Source organism: Theropithecus gelada, chromosome 19 (genome assembly GCF_003255815.1).
Source record: "Theropithecus gelada isolate Dixy chromosome 19, Tgel_1.0, whole genome shotgun sequence".
Taxonomy (NCBI): Eukaryota; Metazoa; Chordata; class Mammalia; order Primates; family Cercopithecidae; genus Theropithecus; species Theropithecus gelada.
Window position 1 is genome coordinate 19,049,069 of NC_037687.1, and position 14,384 is coordinate 19,063,452.

Here is a 14,384-nt window from a genome sequence, read left to right on the forward strand (position 1 = left end):
TCCTGCATCTTGTCCACTGGCAGAGAGGGACTCAGAGGCCAGGTGGCTGTTCATGCCCATGGAACTTTGAGGGTTTCCATGCCTTTACATCTGGGCTCAGTCCTGGGGAGTTTCTAGCAATTCAGTAGAGGGTTAAGTTAACATGCACTTAGAGGAATAGAGGAATCCCGGGTCTGTACTGGTCTCTACATCTTTTTTTTTTTTTTTTTTTTTTTTTAAGATGGAGTCTTGTTCTGTCACCCAGGCTGGAGTGCAGTGGTGCGATTTCAGTTCTCTGCAACCTCCGCCTCCCAGATTCAGGTGATTCTTGTGCCTCAGCTGCCCGGATAGCTGGGATTACAGGCACAAGCCACCATGCCCAGCTACTTTTTGTATTTTAGTAGAGATGGGGTTTTGCCATGTTGGCCAAGCTGGTCTCGAATTCCTGACCTCAAGTGATCTGCCTTCCTTGGGCTCCCAAAGTGCTGAGACAGGTGTAAGTCACCGCCCTGGATGATGCCTACCTACATCTTTGGTAGAGGAAGTTTTCCCAGAGCCTTGGGAAGGATCTAATCCTAGGACTGTCTCAGTCAGATTGTTCTCAGTGGTACAGTGGTTCAGGTTTGAGCCTGAGCCTAGGAGGTAGCTGACCTAGGTGTAGATTCCCATCTGTCTTATTAACTGTGTGACCTTGGGAAACCATCTTGACTTTTTTTTTGAGACGGAGTGTCTGTCACCCAAGCTGGAGTACAGTGGCGCGATCTCAGCTCACTGCAACCTCCGCTTCCCAGGTTCAAGCGATTCTCCTGCCTCAGCTGGGGCAGCTACCCTGAGTAGCTGGGGTTATAGGCGTGCACGACCACACCCAGCAGGTTTTTGTATTTTTTTTTTTTTTAAGTAGAGACGGAGTTTCACCATGTTGGTCAGGCTGGTCTCGAATTTCTGACCTCACGTGATCTGCCTGCCTCGGCCTCCCAAAGTGCTGGGATTACAGGCGTGAGCCGTTGCGCCTAGCCCATCTTGACTTTTTTTTTTGAGACGGGGTCTTGCTCTGTCGCCCAGGCTGGAGTGCAGTGGTGCAATGTTGGCTCACTGCAAGCTCTGCCTCCCGGGTTCCCGCCATTCTCCTGCCTCAGCCTCCCGAGTAGCTGGGACTACAGGTGCCCGCCACCTTGCCTGGCTAATGTGTATATATATATATATATTTTGGTATTTTTAGTAGAGATGGGGTTTCACCGTGTTAGCCAGAATGGTCTTGATCTCCTGACCTTGTGATCCCCCCGCCTCGGCCTCCCAAAGTGCTGGGATTACAGACGTGAGCCACCGCGCCCAGACCCATCTTGACTTTTTTAAACCTTGGTTTTCTCCTCTGTCAGGTGTGGATATCTGCGGTAGTGCCTTGCGTGAAGTGCTGGTAACGGTATGGGTTCCGTCGTGTGAAGGGTGGGTACGATGACAGTCCCTCGTGTGAGTGTGGGTATGATGACAGTACCTCGTTCTGTGGTTATGAGGATTAAATGAAATCAGGCATGTAACGTGTTGGCACATCGCCTGGCACCAAATAAAGAATTCAGTAATTGTTAGCCACCGTTTCCTCTTTCAGTAACAAAACCTCTTGTCAACATATTAGAGATGATTCTCTTGGTGTCCCCAAAGTTTTCAGAAGTGCGCTTTTCTCTAGCAGTTTGAATCCAGGTGCCTGGCGGGCGGTAACTTTCTCAGTTGAGGGTCAGGCCCTCCCCTTCTTGCCACAGCACTGCCTGATGGACACTGGGGGATGCCTGGACTGTGAGGATGCACAAGCAGCCCCATCCTGGGGACAGAGACATCCAGGGCCTGGCTCTCAGGCTGCATGTTAGTGCTGGCATAGGGGTTAGGTAGGGCCCGGATCTGTTTGAGGTGGCTTGAGATAGAGGAAGGGAGGGCCAGGGAGGTAAGGGCAGCAGGTCTCTTTGGAGGAAGAGAAGGCGGGAGCGTTCTCTGTAAGCCTGGCCCAGTGAAAGCCAGTTGAATGGATGAGTGAACTAACATCCCTGCCCCTATGGCCCTGCCCTCCTCACCCCTTCTGGCTTGTACTGTCCCTTAACCTGTCCGTACGAGTTTCCCAAGGGATGTCTTGCATGTAGGTTGGGTTGTCTAGGCAGCGCTGTGCTTCAGTGACACTTTATGGTTGACTTGGGACCCTGACCACACTGAGAGCAGTGTGCTTCTCTGGGATGGGTGGCTGGGTTCTCAAGGACCAACAGCTTAGAAGTGTGGAGGGTGGAGTGTGTGCCGGCCCTGTGTTTGCTGGCCTGCCCGCTGGCATGAAGCCTGATGTGTGCAGCCACTCTACTGTGTGCGAGGGAAGAAAGACATCCTAGTCCGTGTTGGACACAGGCTCTGTGTGGCAGAGTTCAGCCTCTTGTGGGGTCCCTTCTTACTCTGGGAGTGACGCAGGCGAAGTCTGCTGAGGGCCTAGCCTAAGGCTGCGTGGTCTGACATATTTCTTCAGACTTTCTCTTTTTTTTTCTTTTTGAGACAGTCTCACTCCATTGCCCAGGCTGGAAGTGTGCAGTGGTGCAATCTCAGCTCACTGCAACCTCCCCATCCTGGGTTCAAGCAATTCTCCACCCCAGCCTCCCGAGTAGCTGGGATTACAGGTGCCCGCCATCATGCCCAGCTAATTTTTGTATTTTTAGTACAGATGGGGTTTCACCATGCTGGCTCAGCTGGTGTTGAACTCCTGACTTCGGGTGATCTGCCCGCCTTGGCCTCCCAAAGTGCTGGGATTACAGGCGTGAGCCACCGCACCCAGCCAGACCTTATTTTAAGGCAGCGATTGTAGTGAAATTTACATTGTTCCTTATAACACATCAGCATTTTCATACTAAAGCTTCTTTCCAGCAAGGAAAACGCTGCTTGAAGCAGAAACAGCAAGCATATTTCAAGGCTCTGGGATTGCTTGCTTCCCACCGCAGGAGGCAGGCGTTTTGGCCTTTGCTGTCTGACTCCTCTTGGAGCAGGGTTCCCGAAGTGCCAGCCCCCACCAGCACCGTTTTTCTCCCTGCTTGCTCCCTGGAAGCTAGCTGTTGGGCCACACAAGCAGAACTCCTCCTAGCTGGCAGGGCCCCATGTCCACCTGGCACCTCCTTTCCCCAAGCCTCAGTGTCTCTTCTGTGACATCTAAGACTTCAGGGAGGCGTTGCTTCCTCCATCTTGGCCTCAGTTTATCTTGTAAGGGCTGGGGGTGGTGGTAAGGACAGTTGACAGTTCTGTGAAACACTCTGAGGAGCCCTTGCTGTTCTGGCATCTTCCAATCATACTTTTATTGTCTGATACTATACATTGTCAAGGAGATGTGGAGTATGTGTACAGCCTTGCATTTCTCTATTCTTTTTTTTTTTTTTTTTTTTTGAGATGGAGTCTGGCTCTGTCACCCAGGCAGGAGTGCAGTGGTACGATCTCGGCTCACTGCAAGCTCCGCCTCCCGGGTTCACGCCACTCTCCTGCCTCAGCCTCCCAAGTAGCTGGGACTACAGGTGCCCACCACCACGCCCGTCTAATTTTTTGTATTTTTGGTAGAGATGGGGTTTCACTGTGTTAGCCAGGATGGTCTTGATCTCCTGAACTCGTGATCTGTCCGCCTTGGTCTCCCAAAGTGTTGGGATTGCAGGCGTGAGCCACCGCGCCTGGCCTTTTGTTTTTGAGAAAGGATTTTGCTGTCACCCAGGCTGACGTGCAGTGGCAGAAAAATAGCTCACTGAAGCCTTGACTTCCTGGGCTCAAATGATCTTCCCACCTCACCCTCCCGAGTGGCTGGGATTGCAGGTGCACACCACCACGCCCAACTAATTTAAAATATTTTGTAGAGGTAGGGTCCCACTGTGTTGCCTAGGCTGGTCTCAAACGCCTGGGCTCAAAGCCATCCTCCTGTCTTTGTCTCCCAAAGTGCTGGGGTTACAGGCATGAGCCACCACACTTGGCCCATTTCTCTCTTAATTGGCGTATGCGGTGGCGACTGAGATTTGCTGATAGATGTTGCCATTGTTAATAGTTTCTTCGTTCATACTTTGCAACATTTCAGTTATCACATGATTCTTGTGATGGCTGTGGTGCATCATCAGTTTGCAGCAGTGATGAAGCTTCTGGGACTAAGAACATGCTTGTTGGCCTGGTCCTTGGGCAAGGCCCTGAGAGTCCTGGGCTGAATGCCCCCCTGCACTGACCATGTGGCCTTAGCCAGGGCCATTGGTGCCATGGCATGGTTGGTGGTTGGCTTCAGTCAAGTCTGAGAATTTACCGAATTGACTGTTTGATTTGGCAGCTGATGGTCAGAGAAATTCAATTCTGCCTCTTCGCAAAGGAAGCTTGGTGGATTTCTAGAATCTGTGTTGTAGAGGGGGTGGGGGATGGCGTGAGCAGAATGAATGTGAAATGTCGGGGCTTGAGGTCTGCCAGGCCCTCCCACTTGCCCTAAACTGGACTTGGAGGTGTCTGGAAGGTTGTGGGTGGACAGCACTGACCTTGCTGCTTGGCCGGTTGTTCCCCAGCCACTCTGGATTTGGATCTAGGTGGACCCTATGGTATCCTAGAAACTACCTTTTATACTTTTCTTTGAAGAAACAGTGTCTCGCTCTGTCATCCTGGCCAGAGTGTAGTGGCATGATCATGGGTCACTGTAACCTTAAACTCCAGGGCTCAAGTGATCCTTCCACCTCAGCCTCCCGAGTAACTTGGGACTACAGGCATGTACCACCGCAGCCAGCTAGTTTTTAAATTTTTTATAGAAACAGGGTCTCACTAGTTTGCTAGGGCTGGTCTTAAACTCTTGGGCTCAAGTGATCCTCCCACCTCAGCCTCCCAAAGGGTTGGGATTACAGGCATGAGCCACTGCATGTGGCTTAGTACGTTTTTGTTGTTGTTGTTTTTGATACAGGGTCTTGCTGTGTCGTCCAGGCTGGAGTGGGTCTTGCTCTGTGGTCCAGGCTGGAGTGCAGTGGCATGATCTTGGCTCACTGCACCCTCCACCTCCCAGGCTCAAGTGATTCTCCCGCCTCAGTGTCCTGAGTAGCTATGACCGTAGGCATGAGTCAGCCTGCCCAGCTAATTTTTGTATTTTTTTGTAGAGACTGAATTTTGCTCTTTTGCCCAGGCTGGTCTTGAACTCCTGAGATCAAGAGGTCCGCCCCGCTTCAGTCTCTCAAAGTGCTGGGATTACAGGTGTGAGACCCTGGCCTCCACTGAGTTTTTAAATTTTTTGTAGAGATGGGGGTCTCTCTATGTTGCTCAGGCTGGTCTCAAACTCCTGGCCTCAAGTGATCCTCCTGCCTCGGCCTCCCAAAGTGCTGGGATTACAGGCATGGGCCATCATGCTTGGCCTGGGGCTTTACTTTTGACCCTGTGACACACCTGTGGTTGGGGTCTGGGGCCTCAGAGGCAGTGACTGTGCTGTGCATTGGTGAAGGAAGCATCCTCACCTTTCCAGGAGGTTGCCCATATGACAGGTTAGGTGTTGTTCCTGCTTGAAAACCAAACTTGAGCTGGGTGTGGTGGCTTGTGCCTGTAATCCCAGCACTTTGGGAGGCTGAGGCAGGAGGATTACTTGAAGCTAGCAGTTTGAGACCATCCTGAGCAACATAGTGAGAGCCCATCTCTACAAAAAATAAAAAAGGTGTGGTGCAGTCAGTGACACCTATAATCCCATCCCTTTTGGAGGCCAAAGTGGGAGGATTGCTTGAGGCCAGGAGTTCGAGACTAGCCTGGGCAACAATTAAAAAAACAAAACAAAACAAAACAAAAAAACCCAAACTTGAGAAAACTTGCCATAAGAATAGAGTAACTGGAGGTTTTATTTCTTGGCATGAAGTGAACAAAACTCAGCCACTGACTGTAAAGCTAATACAATTGGTCGAAACATTGCAGTGTGGGGAGGCTACTTGGGTGGCAATTTGTTGGGGACAAGGCTGGCTGTCATCAGAACCTTCTGTGGGCATTCTCCTACGATGGAGGCAGTGTCTTCTGCCAGATGGAGCCTTTTGGGATCTTCCCAAATTTTTCTGTTTTGACTGGTCCTGGTCATTCAGCTGTTCCCCCCACCTCCCCTTTATTAGAGTCATCCCAAGAGGACTCTGTGCTTTGTGGTCACAGGTCACATAGGTGCATGTGCAAAGGAGACGGCCTGTTTAGAGGTAAACGAGGTGGGAGCCCTAGATTGTTGTTTACCCCTTTTCCCCTTACTCTATTCAGGAGCACTTGACCAAGCCATAATTAGCGTGCTTTGCACATTTCCAATCTGAAATGATTGGCAAAGAAATGCCTGCTCTCTTGTTCCAGTTGGGTACCTCAGGCAGGGTCACTGGGCATTTTGTTTTTCACCCAGCATCTGTGGACTCAGCCACACACCGGCCTGGCAGACAGCTCCCCAGTGCAACAACTCCCATGGACCTGGCTCAGTCTACAGCGTAGGCAGGCTTGGAGCTCAGAACTTGACGGGGGACATAGTGGTTTTCTTTTTCTTTCTTTTTTTTTTTTTGAGACGGAGTCTCGCTCTGTTGCCCAGGCTGGAGTGCAGTGGCCGGATCTCAGCTCATTGCAAGCTCCACCTCCCAGGTTCACGCCATTCTCCTGCCTCAGCCTCCTGAGCAGCTGGGACTACAGGCGCCCGCCACCTCGCCCGGCTAGTTTTTTGTTATTTTTAGTAGAGACGGGGTTTCACCATGTTAGCCAGGATGGTCTCGATCTCCTGACCTCGTGATCTGCCCGTCTCGGCCTCCCAAAGTGCTGGGATTACAGGCTTGAGCCACCGCGCCCAGCCTTCTTTTTCTTTCTTTTTTTTTTTTTGCGACAAGGTCTGGCTCTGTCGCCCAGGCTGGACGGCAGTGGCTCAATGTCTTCTCACTGCATCCTTCACTTCCTGGGCTTAAGGTATTTTCTCATCTCAGCCTCTAACGTAGCTGGGACTACAGGTGCTCTGCCACGCCTGGCTAATTTTTGTATTTTTTGTAGGGATGGGGTTTTGCTATGTTGCCCAAGCTGGTCTCAAACTTGTGAGCTCAAGCAATCCATCCACCTTGGCCTCCCAAAGTACTGGGATTACAGGCGTGAGCCAGTGCACCTGGACCCTGCAGACATAGTGGTTTTCTTTTTAATGACGTTAATTAGTAGGGGCACTGTCGGTGGGTTGTCTGGAGTCTCCCTTGTCTAGAGTTAGATGTGATGGGAGCTCAGGACTCATACCCAGCTGTGGGTCCATATAAGGCTCCCTGTGTCTAGCTTGGGTGCTCCAGGGAGTGGATTTGGGATGTCTCTGGCTTCTCTTACACAAACTTAGAGGAGAAGTTTGTGCCCTCGAGCTAGTCTATCTCCATTCACACAACAAGCATTCCTTGGCTTATGGCTGAGAGACAAGGCTAGAGTCCCCGGGAGGTAGAGTTCTTCTGCAGCTAAGAGCTGGGATCAGGCTGGCAGACTTCTCCATCTGTGGCATAATGTGTGGATGCTGCTGTTATCTCACCATTCCTTGTGTTTCCAGTGCTTTTTATTTTTTATTTTTTTGAGACAGAATCTTGCTCTGTTGTCCAGGCTGGAATACAGAGATGCAGTCTTGGCTCACTGCAACCTGCGCTTCCTGGGTTCCAGTGATTCTTGTGCCTCAGCCTCCCGAGTAGCTAAGACTACAGGCACCACCACCACCCCCGGCAAATTTTTTTTTTTTTGTATTTTTAATGGAGATGGGGTTTCACTATGTTGCACAGGCAGGTCTCGAACTTCTGGCCTCAAGCGATCCACCTGCCTCAGCCTCCCAAAGTGCTGGGATTACAGGTGTGAGCCACTGTGCCGGCCTCCAGTGCTTTCTTTATGCAGCTTTTTTGGGAAGCTGAGGGAAGGACTAGTTGGTAGTGAAGCACGTCGGGGGCATGGCTGAGCTGGGGAGCAGAATTTCAGAACCATGCTTTGTTTGGCGCCCCCAGGCTCACGGCTTTTTTTCTGTACACGCTTTGGCCCCAAAGGGTGAGAGATGTGTGTGGCTCTGCCTTGAGGACATTATGCTGAGTAAGAGAAGTCAGGCTCAAAAAGACACACTTATGATTGCACCTATATGAGGTTACTAGACTCTCAAATTCTTAAAAGACAGAAGGAGGAAGGGGGGTTGCCAGGGGTTGGGGGCAGGGAGATGAGAGTGAGTATTTAATGGGGATAGAGTTTCAGCTGGGGAAGATGGAAAAGTTCTGGAGATGGATGGATGATGGTTGCACAACAGTGTGACTTGCACCTAATGCCACTGAACTGTGCACTTAAAATGGTTTAGATGTAAATTTTGTGTACGTTTTACCACAGTAAAAAAAAATTGAACCTTTCTGAATTCAGAAATATTCTATACCTTTATGACAGCTTGTATTCTGTCCTCTCAGAATTAGCTTGGAGACAAAGGGACAAAGGCACACACACTCATTGCCTACCTTGTGCTAAGTACGGGGGGGGGGGGGGGGGGGGGTTAAAAAATTGCAAGCGGTTCTAGAAGTCTCTTAATGACATCATCTTGGGATCACAATGTTGGAATGTGGATATTCTGTAGGTTTTCTTCAGTTCCTGGACAGGTGGAGTGATCCTAGGACCCCTGAAATCTTTAGGGGATTTAGGGAGAGACAGTGTCCAGGAATATCTGAGGTCTCTGTTCCCGTGCATTGCTTGGGAATTGAAGGTATTTCTTTCTTTTCTTTTTCTTTTTCTTTTTTGAGATGGAGTCTCATTCTGTCGCCAGGCTGGAGTGCAGTGGTGTGATCTTGGCTCACTGCAGTCTTTGCCTCCCGGGTTCAAGCGATTCTCTTGCCTTAGCCTGCTGAGTAGCTGCGACTACAGGCGTGTGTCACGACACCCAGCTAATTTTTGTATTTTTGTAGAGACATTTTTAGTATTTTTAGTATTTTTAGGGTTTCACCATGTTGGCCAGGATGGACTCGATCTCCTGACCTCGTGATCCACCTGCCTCGGCCTCTCAAAGTGCTGGGATTATAGGTGTGAGCCACTGTGCCCAGCCTTGAAGGTATTTCTTGTTTTCCTGTATCTGTTTGTCAGTGAGTTTCCTTTAATACAGTAGTGTGTTGGTATTTTTATTTTTATTTTTATTTTGAGATCAGTTTCTAGATCTTCAGTATTAGCAGAGAAATCATTTCCTCTTTTGTTCTTGTGACATTTTCTTCTAGTGTCCTTTAATACTGCAACACATCAGGCATCTGAAATACTAAACACTTAAATATTTCAGACACTTTCTAAGGCCTCAGCATCATCTACACGTAGACATTTGGTCTCTGGGCATTTAAGATCTGGGGTCAATAGGTAGTTTAGGACTGCTGTGTGCACTGCCCCGGCGGCTGCTGGGAGCCTGGGTGGAAACAGTAAGAGGAGCATCCAGATAGAGGTGGCAGTATTTTGAGGAACGACATTAATCATAGTAATAAAAGAAAGAAGTAGTTGCTTCTGTTTGAGAAGCTGTCTGGTGCCAGGGCCTGTCGCTGGTTTCTCAGGATGGTCTGGAGACCTGAGGGGGGTTCCAGGCAGCCAGGCAGGCTCCCCGGGAGGGCATTGGGCCCACTGTTGAACTGCCAGAGAGCCAGACTGGGCAGAATGTGCTAGGAGGAAGCTCGTGAGCATTTGGGATGGTTTGGAGAGAGACCTGGAGTGCCAAGGAGGGAGGCGGATGTGGTGGTGGAGTTTGAATTTTCCAGAGGGCAGGACTCTGGACCCGCATGAGAACTGTGAGTGGGGGGTTTTAGGGTGGGACCCAGCCTCTGCCATAAGAAAGGAGATGGGGAGTACAGAGTGTGGGCGCCACTGACACTGGGGCGGCTCTCAATTCTCAGTGGTGGCCCGAGGGAAGCCCTTCAGACACAGGGCCCCCAAAGCTCCCCAAATAGGATGCCGGGGTGGGGCAGGAGGGGGTGTTGGTCCTGCCCCGAAGCCCTGGACTCACCCCAGGGGCTGTGCACGTGGCCGTGGTCTTGCCTATCTCCATGTGGCTTCTTCCTGGCACTGATTCACTATTTTAGTTAAAGACAGCATTTGTATTTTTTTTTTTTTTTTTTTTTTTTTGCCTTCCGCCAGTGGTAGAAACTTCTTGGTTGGGTCCTGACAACTTGCGGAGGTCCCCATTTTGTAGTCTCCTCCTCCGTGCCCATTTGGGTGTTGGATGCGGTGATCCACAAGCGCCCTGTGTCCATGGAGCGTGGAGACTTTGGGAAATGGGATGCTTGATCTCAAGTAGCAAGTTTCAGCAAAAAGTTCCAGCATAGTGGTCCATGGTGAGGGGCTGGTGGGGAGAGCTTGCCTGAGTAACAGGTGTTTGAACTCAAAGGATGTGTGGGAGCTAGGAGGGGCTCTCCTGGCCATGGGAACGGTGTGTGCAAAGGCCTGGCATAGGGAGTAGGCAGGCGTGCTGGGTCTGAGGAATCGAGAAGAGGCCAGGTGGTTGGAGCGGGAGCATGGAACGTGTATTCTTCTTCATGTGCATGTAGCTCACTTGCAGCTGAAGTGGGCCGGGCCTTGAAGGAGGTGGTGAGATGCTGTGACGCTGGGGGGACCTGGGAAACTAAGAAGGGCTGTGCTGGTTCATTATGGGCAGAAGATGGTGGAAGTGGAAGACAGCCAGTACATACCTTAGGCTGCTGGTCTGCCCCTGCCTGTCTCCTCCCTCGAGGAGGCTGTAGTTCCCATAGCTGAGGGAGGAGACAGGCAGGGGCAGACCAGGGGCCTAGGTACTGGCTGTCACCCTAATGGGAATCTCAATTTGAGAGCAGAGGTGGGAACTCCAGCCTCTAGTGCCAGCTCTGGTTGCCAGGGATGGGCTTGTGTGACCAACCTCACGATTGGCTCTTGGTTCTCCTGGGGCTGATTCTCCACATCTCTAGTCTGCCAAGCCATACTCTTCCCCACAGAGGGTTGATGGGGCTCTGTGCCTTGGGGAGAGCAGGGACTGCTCAGGGACCTACCTGAACACCTCAATGTGCCTCTCCCCTGACTTCTTGGCGGCAGCTTGCTGCTGTGGCTAGGGCTACCTCTCTCTTTTTACTGAGTAGCTCATCAGGCACAGTTTCCTCCTGATCTGCCTTCAGATCTCAGTATTGGGATTTGGGCCTTACTGTCTCTGTTGTTGTAGGTGGAAACAGCCATAGACAAGTGTGTTCTCAAGTACTGACATGGCTGTTTCCCAGAAATACTTTATTTACTAGGACAAGTGGCAGGCAGTAGTATGCTGACCCCAGACTGGAAAACTGGATCTGTGGCCCCTGCTAATTCTTCTCCAGCCAGCCAGCATGTAGTATAACAGCCTGACTTCTGGGCTTCCTCAGGATGATGTGCTGTTGCCTTGCTTCAGTTTTTTCTTTTCTGATTGAGTTGGGGACTTCCGTACATTGACAGTTTGGTGGGACCATTAGCAGAGAGGGTCTGGGTGACGTTGTGAAGGGGACATTCAGTTTGTGCAGGACCTAGGAGGGGGCGGGAGAAGGTGAATGATGGTGTTGGGTTTCACCTTGGATGTTGTTGGTCATGTCATGTTCCCGGGATTGGACTGGAGCCAAGTTGTAAGTCTTTGGGTGCAGAACTAGTTGAAAAATTCTAGAGACAGCACAAGTGTTTGATGACTACAGATGGTGATAGGTCAGTGGGTCTGGGCCGAGGGAAGGGACAACGGGGCTTCCTGGGGGTACCTGGTAGAGCCCAGGCTTCCCGATCAGGCGCTGACAGCCCTGTACTGACAACCTCTGTACCCATGGCTGGTACAGAGACACCATCACTGTACCAGCCATGGGTGCCGCAACCCCAGCATCCCCATAGTTCCCTGGGTAGTGGCCAGTGTCAGGCCATGTGTCCTTCCCTCAAATTAAAAGGACCTCGCTTGCCTGAGCTTGAGAGGATAAAATGGCAAGAAAGGACTTCTGTTGCCCAAAGTGCAGTGACTTGATTTCATGTAAATTGCCATAGCTACCTTTTCACCAAGCCTGATCTTCCCTCAGTTTGAGAAGTCCTTGCCTTTGGGTGGGTTGTAGGGTAGGGTTGTGTGTGTGTAGTACCCAGGTGCAAGGTCAAAGCCAAACCATAATGATTTATCAAGGGAGTGGAAGAGTCTCTTATGATCTGGTAATTGTGCACTTAAGGGTTACTTGATACTGCTTTAAATGTATGGGTTGGAAATAAAAACAGTAAAAGCTCTCTGAACCCAGCCAGTGCAGGATGGATGGCAAAACAGTCCAAATGATAGATTAGTGGAAAGTGATTACAGTGTACTTTGAAGAAATGGCGCTAGTTGTGATCATGCTGAGTGGTCTTCTGCTTGGTCTCCTCCTTTGTGAATCTTGCACTGATTGTATTGTGGGGCTACTGCAGTGGGCTTCTGAGATCGGCCCCTTCTCCTTCAGGATTAAACTATCCCTGCTTGCCCATTCAATAAATATTTATTAAGTGGCCTGGTGCGGTGGCTCACACCTGTAATCCCAGCACTTTGGGAGGCGGAGGCGGGTGGATCACACGGTCAGGAGTTCGAGACCAGTGTGGCCAATATGGTGAAACCCCGTCTTTACTAAAAATACAAAAATTAGCTGGGCGTGGTGGTGCATGCCTGTAGTCCCAGCTGCTTAGGAGGCTGAGGCAGGAGAATTGATTGAACCCAGGAGGCAGAGGTTGCAGTGAACTGTGATCGTGCCACTACACTCTAGCCTGGGCAACAGAGCCAATATGGGCTCAGGTGATCCTCCCACCTCAACTTCGAAAGTAGCTGGGACCACAGGTGCATGCCACCACACCCAGCTAATTTTTAAAATTTTTTTGTAGAGATGGGTTTTTGCCATATTGGCCAGACTGGTCTTGAACCCCTGAGCTCAATTGGTCTGCCTGTCTTGACCTCCCAAAGTGCTGGAATTATAGGTGTGAGCCACTGTGCCTGGCCTTCTTTCATTTTTCTCGTTGTTTCATTGTAGTTTCTTTATCCTTAAGTAGTTCACCTTTTTTATGCTAATGTAAATGACTTTTTTCAGGTTTTGAGTTCTGATTGATTGGTGCCCGTGTGTAGAAACACAGCTGATTTTATATATATAGACCTTGATCCTGCAACAGATCCTCCAACAGCACAGGACACCTGCTTCTGAGGCTTTCCACCCTTGGGGCAGAGAGGCCTCGGATTGGCAGATACAAAATAATTAGGACTAACGCTGCCCATTGGGTTTCTCAGCCTGAGTGGGGCTAAAAAGAGTGGCAGAAAGGGTTCTTCCTGAGGAGCTAGCCCTGTGCCTCATTTAGGAGGTGCCCAGAGGTCTTTCCATAGAGTTCACTGGTGGTGTCCCCTGTCATTTTTGCAAGTTCTCCTGTGGGGGTGTTTCTCGCCATCCATCAGCTGTGAATTGCTGTGAACCCAGTTTAAAAATAAAGGTTTCATATCAGAGCAAGCTCCTGGTAGTCATGTGGGTGCAAAGAATGACAACAGAAGTGATGTTGACACTATTTGGCAAGCTACAACTGACAGAACTGCTTGGGAGTCTGGGATTTGGCTGGTTCCTAAGGTTCAGCCTCTGGCCCACAGCCCTGGACGTCTGACGTCACAAAACGGAAGTGGAAGTCCGAGGTATTCTCTCTGTGACCTTGGAAGAGAAGTTCCTGAACATTGTTGAGCCTTAGTTTTCCTGTCTGTAAGATAGGCAGCCTCTTCCTCTCTGGACAGCATCCCATGGGGATGACCATGACCTTTGGTTTTGGAGGTGACGCCCTCTCAGTCTGGAGGGTGAAGTCTGCCCATTCCCAGGCACATCATGCCCTCATCTTGAGGATAAACCTAGTAGTGCCTCCACCAGGAATGGTGGCTGGTTTCCCTGGGGTCCATGACAGAGAACATGATGGTGGGGAGGTTACATTTGGAGAATGAGACCTGGGTGAACCCTGGGTGCTGCCTGTGTACTCTGTGACCCTGGGCAAGTTCCTGAAGATCAAACACATCAGATCCCTTATCTGTAAAATGGGCATGATCCAGGAACCTGCCTCTATGGTTGCCTTGGAGATTCAGAGATGCTATGTGAGCACAGTACCTGGAAATAAGTACCTATTAAATGCTAGATGTTACTGTTTCTCGGTGGTTTTTTGAGACAGGGTCTCACTTTGTCGCCCAGGTTGGAGTGCAGTGGTGGGATCGTGGCTCACTGCAGCCTCAACCTCCCGGGCTTAGGTGATTCTCCCACCTCAGCCTCCCAAGTAGCTGGGACCACAGGCACACACCACCACACCTGGCTAAGTTTTGTATTTTTTTGTAGAGACAGAGTTTCACTATGTTGCCCGGGCTGATCTCAAACTGCTAGGCTCAAGCAATCCTGCCTTGGCCTCTCAAAGTGTTGGGACTACAGGCGTGAGCCATCGTACCTGGCCTATTTCTGTTTTTAATGTCA

At 50.4% G+C, this 14,384-nt stretch overlaps 1 protein-coding gene across 7 annotated transcripts in view; it reads left to right on the forward strand.

Moving 5' to 3' along the window:
- Nucleotides 1-14,384, forward strand: part of GATAD2A (GATA zinc finger domain containing 2A) — a 124,266-nt gene that overhangs the window by 34,202 nt on the left and 75,680 nt on the right. The window contains exons 1-2 of one of the 7 annotated variants that reach the window (XM_025367187.1): nucleotides 8,528-8,558; nucleotides 8,700-9,004. The exons of the other annotated variants lie outside the window; for them this stretch is intronic. The gene's annotated coding sequence lies outside the window, so the exon portion shown is untranslated. Of the gene's footprint in view, nucleotides 1-8,527; nucleotides 8,559-8,699; nucleotides 9,005-14,384 lie in introns of those variants that run through there. 7 annotated transcript variants of the gene reach the window in all.